This window comes from Micromesistius poutassou, assembly GCF_964030765.1.
Source record: "Micromesistius poutassou genome assembly, contig: SCAFFOLD_156, whole genome shotgun sequence".
Classification (NCBI taxonomy): domain Eukaryota; kingdom Metazoa; phylum Chordata; class Actinopteri; order Gadiformes; family Gadidae; genus Micromesistius; species Micromesistius poutassou.
The window spans coordinates 115,752-124,301 of NW_028178812.1; the positions used below are offsets into that span (position 1 = coordinate 115,752).

Below are 8,550 nucleotides of genomic sequence, written 5' to 3' on the forward strand. Positions count from 1 at the left end.
TACGTATTCATTCAACATTATGTATTCCTTTGCTTTTATACTACCCAAATTACTAAAAAGCACTGCTAGTGCCATTATTTTTTTATCATATATTCTATCAACATATTTTCCCACTGTTACAGCTAATTTCCTCTACAGCTCTAAGTTACTCTAACTTTCCATTAATATAAATCATGGTTGCAGTGGTAAGCGATTGAGTTCAGTAGCAGCAGAGTGTCTAATGCAGGGGTCAGCAACCTTTTCAACATGCAGTGCCAGTTTGACATTTTCTCGTCAATGAGTGTGCCTTAAGCAACAATAGGCCTACATTAAATATTAAGCTAAATTATGATACCGCAACCAAAAACATAGTCCACAATCATGCATCAACATTTAAGTTTTTTTTTGTTATATTTGCAACATTACAAATTATAATTACATATATCCCATCTCAAAACACTGCTTTCAGAAACTTTCAAAAACACATTTGCAATGTAAGAAATGTAAAAAACAGACGTATGAGAATGTTGGAAACATTCCACATCAATATCTTTAAGACATGTACAGCTTTGCAAAAACCATGTGAAGGCCATGCATACAGGCCACTTGCAACAATATTTTCTTCTGTAACTCAACATAGGTTTAAAAACTTATTTCAGAACACTGCTTTCAGTAACTCATTTAAACATTTGCACTGGGAGGAAATGCCAAAAACAGAATAAAGTGCAAAAAAAGAAGTGTCATTATTGGTACGCGAAGCACAGCTGTAGGAACGGGGCGCTTGCGTCGAGTTCTGAAGTCCTGTGCTTCAAGTACCAATAATGACATTCAAGAACGCCATCGAGTCTATTATAGTGTAGTATAGATTGCGATTCAATAACACAAACCATCTTCATTATCAACAATATTGTAAAATATTTTCATATTGTGGGTTCATTTGCCCTCAAATTAAAGCTTTCTGCCCGAGTTCATCTCCATCAGAAAATAGTTCCTATAGTAACGATAGCCGACTCTTGGTCAGTTGAACGTTGTTATGGAAACTAGGCTCATGAAAGTAGCTTCGGCTAGTCAGCGTAGCGATACTTTCTGTAATTAGGCACACTCTTTTTGTCCGTTCTTTCACCAGGCATTTAAACATGCTCGAGAATGGGGAAATTACCAATCGGAGTGCTTGCTTAAACTTGCTTGTTATTGAATACTCATTCAGTGCTATTTATAGTCCAGGGGAAGATCCTGGAACACATAGATTACATTTGCTACGGCAGAGTCACAGTTTATCGGTGGATAGAAGATCACACATGTGAGATTATAGATTATTTTCAGTTCACTACTTAGACAAGGTGCTTAGTTCGGTTAAGAGATAGTTAAGAGCTTTTTGGTTATAGTCTCGTTTGAAGTATAGTTAGTAGTTCATCTTAGTGATCGACCATTAAAGCATATTATATTTTGACCACTCGTTACATGGTGACTGGAACGTCCGAAGACGTTAAATGTGGGTCCCACCAACGCGTTCTGTTTGATGTTGTCCATTTGGTCAAATCGAGGCGGATTTTCCCAGACGGTTTGGTCCCCAATGGCATTCCATAACTGGACAACATGTTGGGTGGGTTGAATCCTCGCTCGTTGAACTTGTCAATGAATCAGCGTAAACTGTGGAGGAAATACTGAAATTAATAACCTTATTTCCATGATGATAAAACCGATATAGCAGGAGTTCTTAAGGCCGTTAAAGAAAAGAGAGTGAGACAAAAAACAGGCTCTGCTTTACTCTCTACTGTTATAATGAATTATGAGTCATGAATGAATTAAAGAACCACTTTAAAGATGTGATGACATTATTTTTTTCCAATTTCAATCCTAGTAGTGACGTCCCTGGTTAAAATACACAAATGATTTAGATAGATAGAGATACCATACACAGGTTATAAAAAAAAAAAAGGGATCCACATGCAGGATCTGGCGTGACACTCACGCTCTCAGCATCAATCTCACGCTGTCGGGCACACGCAACAAATGTCACGCCATAAAAAAATAATAAAAAAAACTCCCGTGAATCTTCTGACGATGACTTGACTAGACTAGACCACAGCGTATTGTTTTTAATGAAAGGGGAGGAGTTTAAGACATCCCCCTACAACGTTCCCACAGCAAAATCATCTGATCGTTGATTCCAGTCGATCCGCTACATTGCAGTCAACAATCCCGTGTTAGCCCGCAACCCCACACGCCCCCCACCCCCCCACCTCCACTCATCTTTTGTATTTCATCCCTTTGTGTATGTTTAGTTGAAAATGATGGATCCTTATCAATTGTTGAAGTGCAGATACATACAATCAAGAGGCAGGTTTATGCTTCTCCAACGTCGTAGGAACAGTCCACCTGGCATCTTGTCCTCCTTATGGTCCAGGCGCTCAGCGGGTTGTCTGTCTGTGTTAAAAGAGGACGTTGTAATGTTGAAGTGCATTCGAGTTCCTTTCGGTTCATACGAGTCACGACACACAATGACCACATTCTCACGAGGAAGTATTAGGTTTCGATCACACATCTATTAGGCCTATCTATTCTGGTAAACAACTTTGGCCGTAGCTATGAAGGTATTATTGTAGCTAAACATCACACTTGTAATAATATAAATCACAATGAAACTTGAAGTAAAATCCACGACATTTACGGTCCACATTTCTAACGTTAGTTATGGGGCTGATAACCACTGATTACGTCCATTCGATAACGTTCCAAACGGATTAGTCAACACAACTGATCAGAGAACGTTTCCGTCCTACCTTGGCTGTCCCGGCTGCAGGATGTGAGCTCCGTCTCTCTACCGCGCCTCTAAAGCTGAGCTGGGTGGGCTACAGCCAGGAGGGGCGGGGGCTATGTCATTATTTGATGTCACACCATTTACAAGAAATGCTCCGGATTCTCCCAACTGAATTATAAACCCAACATTACACTTCGAGAGCGTAAGTTCCTAGACGTATATAGGCCTACACTAATATTAAATCAAAACTTGTAAAAAATAAAAAAACGTTCATTTATTGAAATATCAAATTATATACAGAGCGCTCCCAGAACCTGCTTACCTCCAACGGAGATGGCCTAGTTCTAATGTGCGGGTAGCGCAAACGACCAAAATGCGTGAAAGTAAACAGACAAGCAGTCACGCAGCCTCATATACAACCTTGGAGAATGCGGTACAACATCTGGAACCCATTTCACAATGTTAGTAAACAATAGCCGTAACGATAGCCGTAACGACACTTCCGGGTGGCAGAACGAGCGGCTACCACTGACCTGAAGCCATCCAGCCGGCTGTAAACACAAATAATAATAATAAATAATAATAAATAAATAACAATAAAGACTGTCACACAGTCAACAAAACATTGTTGTTGATCTGAAGTTAAAACGATAGACCGAGTCGGCAAGCAAGGAAACGTCACTTCCGGTCAGGGCCGTGGGGGAAAACAAACCGTTTTCCCCATACACACTCATGCAAAAAGGCGGTATTTTAAACCTTTGTCAAACGCTTGTCCGCTGTCATTTCTTGGTTTGAATCACTTGTATATGCTGTCAAAGGGCTATATATTAAAAAAATTATCATGATCGGGTCGATTGTTGTCCGTATATTTTTTAAAAAGTGGATCTTTCACAGTTGGTCTTCCCCCACAGCGTTGAGTCTAGGTGGGTGTTCCCTTGGTCGCCGGCTGTAGACACTCGGGAGACTTCAGGCCATTGTGTAGGATCATTTATCCATTCTTTCAAAGCGTAAGGACAGCAATCGACCCCGATTATATCAAGTTTTTTAAGATAAAGCTCTTTGTCAGCACATACAAGTGACTGAAAGTAAGACATGACAGCAAGAGACAAACACTTGCCGCGTTTTTACGATATAGATCCGGCCGGCGACCAAGGGAACACCCACCTAGACTCAACGCTGTGGGGGAAGACCAACTGTGAAAGATCCACTTTTTAAAAAATATACGGACAACAATCGACCCGATCATGATAATTTTTTTAATATATAGCCCTTTGACAGCATATACAAGTGATTCAAACCAAGAAATGACAGCGGACAAGCGTTTGACAAAGGTTTAAAATACCGCCTTTTTACATGAGTGTGTATGGGGAAAACGGTTTGTTTTCCCCCACGGCCCTGACCGGAAGTGACGTTTCCTTGCTTGCCGACTCGGTCTATGACAAACTATATTAATATAATATATATATATATATATATATATATATATTAATGAGACGTCCCGTAGCACCCCGCAAGAAGAAAATCATTAATTCAAGCCATTTACTCTGTTTTCTCGATCGTGGAAGGGTTTGTTTACTAGTGGTGCCAACGGAGAACGCATCGGCTTTTGCCACCCGGAAGAACATAGTGTGACGTCATGGTGAATTGCCGTATAAAACATGCGTATTAACAATAGCATGTTAACATTATAATATTGTGAGATTTCACTTCCGAGTCTTTCAACTCCGTTACACACGCATTTGACTTAATTTCTCCTTCAGAGACTGTTTCATTCTCAGCTTATATTGTAGCTCATTATAAAATGCTAAAATGTTTTCACGGAAGAAACCTGCTTGCTGTGGTGGTGGTGTGTGATCAATGGACGTATCGTAATCGTAATCGTTTTAATGTCCACAGTGAAAGTTCATCAGACGAGGATCCAACTGTACCTGATCCTGACCGTATGGAAGAAAATTCACCTTACATTATTATGCTAACATATACTTTTCTTCTGGCCTATATGCTATATAAATATAATAATGTTGAAGAAAAGCTTAAGAAGACAAGTCACCACCCCTCTCGAACTATGACCTGTCGGTTGATAAACTTATCTGTGTTTACCCACTGAGGAGGAGGAGAGGCTAGAGAACAGGAAGGGTGGGGGGGAAGCACATTCCAATAGGCAGAGATAAAGAAAATTTAGCAAACGAGTAGAATAAACTCAAACAAATTGTATTAAAAAATAGTGTTTGTACACCTAAGAAAATAAATATGGCACCGACAGCAGTGGAGATTTTGAGTAGAGACCGTCCATTGCTTAAAGATGAGATAAAAAATATCTCTGACAAATGGGAGAAGTCAGCGCTAGCCTTGTTCCAAAAGGAAGGAGAGAGATGGAGGAAAGAAGAGTGAACAGCTAGGGAAATAGTGAATAAAGATGAGAAAACTGAGCCATTACCCCCGAGGGCTCAGCCACCACCGTATCACACAGGACTGTACCCATTGACAACAGGCACAGTAGATATTAAAGGGGAGGTCACATTAAATGGAGAAAATAAGGATTGTGACACACAGGGAGGGAGAGGCCCACCCATACACATGGACTGTTATGAAGGAATTAGGACAACAAGGAGAGAGTTGAATAGCGATGACAATAGTACTAGTGACTAGTACTAGTGAGTACTAGCGACCAAAATGCGTGAAAGTAAACAGACAAGCAGTCACGCAGCCTCATATACAACCTTGGTGAATGCGGTACATCATCTGGAACCTTTCATATAAAACATGCATATTAACAATAGCATGTTAACATTATAATTTTGTGAGATTTCACTTCCGAGTCTTTCAACTCCGTTACACACGCATTTGACTTAATTTCTCCTACAGAGACTGTTTCATCCTCAGCTTATATTGTAGCTCATTATAAAATGCTAAAATGTTTTCACTGTAGCAAGCTGCTTGCTGTGGCGGTGGTTTATGATCAATGGACTTGACGTTATCGTTTTAATGTCCACAGTGAAAGTTCATCAGACGAGGATCCAACTGTACCTGATCTGAAACCACACCAACTCAGGAAGTCATGAGACCAGGAATAAACTCACCTCCATTGAGTGATCTTCTGGTGTGTCTCTTATTGTCTTACCTATTCAATGGACTATTGGGGCTAAACAAACAAGGCTTATTGTCATCATTTGTTATTTTATTATTATTTATTCATTATTTCTGTAGTTCATTTTAGCACATTTACGTTTGTTGACAGTTGAAACGTCATCCAATCAAAACTAAATTGATGGGCCTATCTTGTTAATTCACTGGCAGTACTGTCATGTCCACTAGGGGGCAGCCCTGCTCCTTCAGAATACCTTACAGTGAATGGTTCTTTCTCGAATGCATTGAGTCAACGTGTAAATGACCTCACAACGCTGTGGCAGAGGCACGGGGTTAAACATCATTCATTCCGTGTTATTTATAGTCTGGGGGAAGATCCTGGAACACATAAATTACATTTGCTACGGCAGAGTCGCAGTTTATCGGTGGATAAAATATCACACATGTGAGATCGATTTAAGATTATAGATTATTTTCAGTTCACTACTTAGACAAGGTGCTTAGTTTGGTTATGAGATAGTTAAGAGCTTTTTGGTTACAGTCTCGTTTGAAGTAGTAAGTAGCTAGTTCATCTTAGTGATCGGCCATTATAGCATATTATATTTTGACCACTCGTTACATGGTGACTGGAACGTCCGAAGACGTTAAATGTGGGTCCCGCCAACGCGTTCTTTTTGACGTCCATTTGGTCGAATCGAGGCAGATTTTCGGATTTGGTCTCCAATGGCATGCCATAACTGGACAACATGTTGGGTGGGTCGAATTGAATCAGCATTAACTGTGGAGGAAATACTGAAATTAATAACCTTATTTCCAAGATGATAAAACCTGATTACAACGTATTCATTCAGCTAAAAGCAGGGACGTCGTTGGGCCTATTTTGGGGGGATGATCAGATGATCAGAAGCACCCACCCATAAAAGAAATATATATAAGGCCTATATATATATATATAATTTTTTTTTTTTTTTTTTTTAATATATATATATATAGAATTATTAGTGGCAGGCAGAAAGATGGCTAAACCAGCCTATACATTTTTTCATTTTAACATATTGTCTCTTCCGTGGTCATTACAATTTTACCATATTTTAATCTTATTGAACTCACCCCAATATGTAGACTTTTAAATCATATAAACTCTTGTCTCACATTTGTCTAGATTATTTCTATTTTTAAAAAGGAGGACATCCTGAAGACTCAGAGGGGAGCAGGAGTTCTTAAGGCCGTTGAAGAAAAGAGAGTGAGACAGAAAACAGGCCTGGTAGAGGCTCTGCTATACTCTATACTGTTATAATGAATTATGAATCAGGAATGAATTAAAGAAACACTTTAAAGATGTGGTGACATTTCTTTCCAATTTCAATCCTAGTAGTGACGTCCCTGGTTAAAATACACAAATGATTTAGATAGATAGAGATACCATACACAGGATTATAAAAAAAAGGGATCCACATGACTACTATGGACAATAAGAGATACTAAATAAACTAAATTAAATGTCCACATGAATGTGCTAAGGGCTGTATAAGCTTGCATTTCTCTAGGAAATCAAGTTTCTTAATCTTTCCTATTTGAACTGTGCTTTTTTTTCTATTTCCTCCTTTTGTGTACGTTAGTTGAAAATGATATATCCTTATCAATTGTTGAAGTGCAGATACATACAATCAAGAGGCAGGTACATGCTTCCCCAACGTCGTAGGAACAGTCCAGCTGCCATCTTGTCCTCCTTATGGTCCAGGCGCTCAGCGGGTTGTCTGAGTGTTCGGAACGGCTGCAAACCCAAATTAAGCAAAGCACAGCTGTAGGAACGAGGCGCTTGCGCCGAGTTCTGAAGTCCTGTGTAAGATTGCGATTCAATAACACAAACCATCTTCATTATCAACAATATTGTAAAATATTTTCATATTGTGGGTTCATTTGCCCTCAAATTCAAGCTTTCTGCCCGAGTTCATCTCCATCAGAAAATAGTTCCTAGTAACGATAGCCGACTCTTGGTCAGTTGAACGTTGTTATGGAAACTAGGCTCATGAAAGTGGTTTCGGCTAGTTAGCGTAGCGATACTTTCTGTAATTAGGCACGCTCTTTTTGTCCGTTCTTTCACCAGGCATTTAAACACGCTCGAGAATGGGAATTGACCAATCGGAGTGCTTGCTTAAACTTGCGTGTTATAGACCTCTGAAGAATAAGTCCCGCCTCCGAGGCTCCCGGTTCCCTTGGTCAAATGTCTATGGGAAATAACACGGGGGTTTATATCAGCTTTTACTTCTCCGCCACCTACAGAGTTTGTTATGTACGATCATTCATAAACCCCATGTTATTCCCCATAGACATTTGACTGAGGGAACCAGGAGCCTCGGAGGCGGGACTTATTCTTCAGAGGTCTATTGAAGGACATAATGTTGAAGTGCATCGGTTCACATGACACACAATGACAACATTCTCACAACGAGGAAGTGGTTAGGTTTCTATCACACCTCTTATCTATTCTGGTAAACAACTTTGGCCGTAGCTATGAAGGTATTATTGTAGCAAAAGTCTAAGCACATGTAACTGCAGATTTTGCATGCATACACTAAAGTCACAAATGTGTAACAGTAAATTTGAAGTCGTAAATATATTTCTACCACTGTAAACACAACATAGGGGTTATGAGTTCACAAGTCTTTTGTTACAGTTGCACAAATCCTATCATAATCTGCGGATTTTGTTACAAATTATTC

At 39.6% G+C, this 8,550-nt stretch overlaps 1 long non-coding RNA gene across 1 annotated transcript; it reads right to left on the minus strand.

Moving 5' to 3' along the window:
* Nucleotides 1–367: 367 nt before the first annotated feature.
* Nucleotides 368–7,616, minus strand: LOC311373370. Its single transcript, XR_014642257.1, has 2 exons — nucleotides 7,493–7,616; nucleotides 368–1,629 (listed from the first exon to the last, which is right to left on the minus strand). It is a non-coding gene; the product is annotated as an uncharacterized lncRNA (long non-coding RNA).
* Between the last annotated feature and the right edge of the window lie 934 nt (nucleotides 7,617–8,550).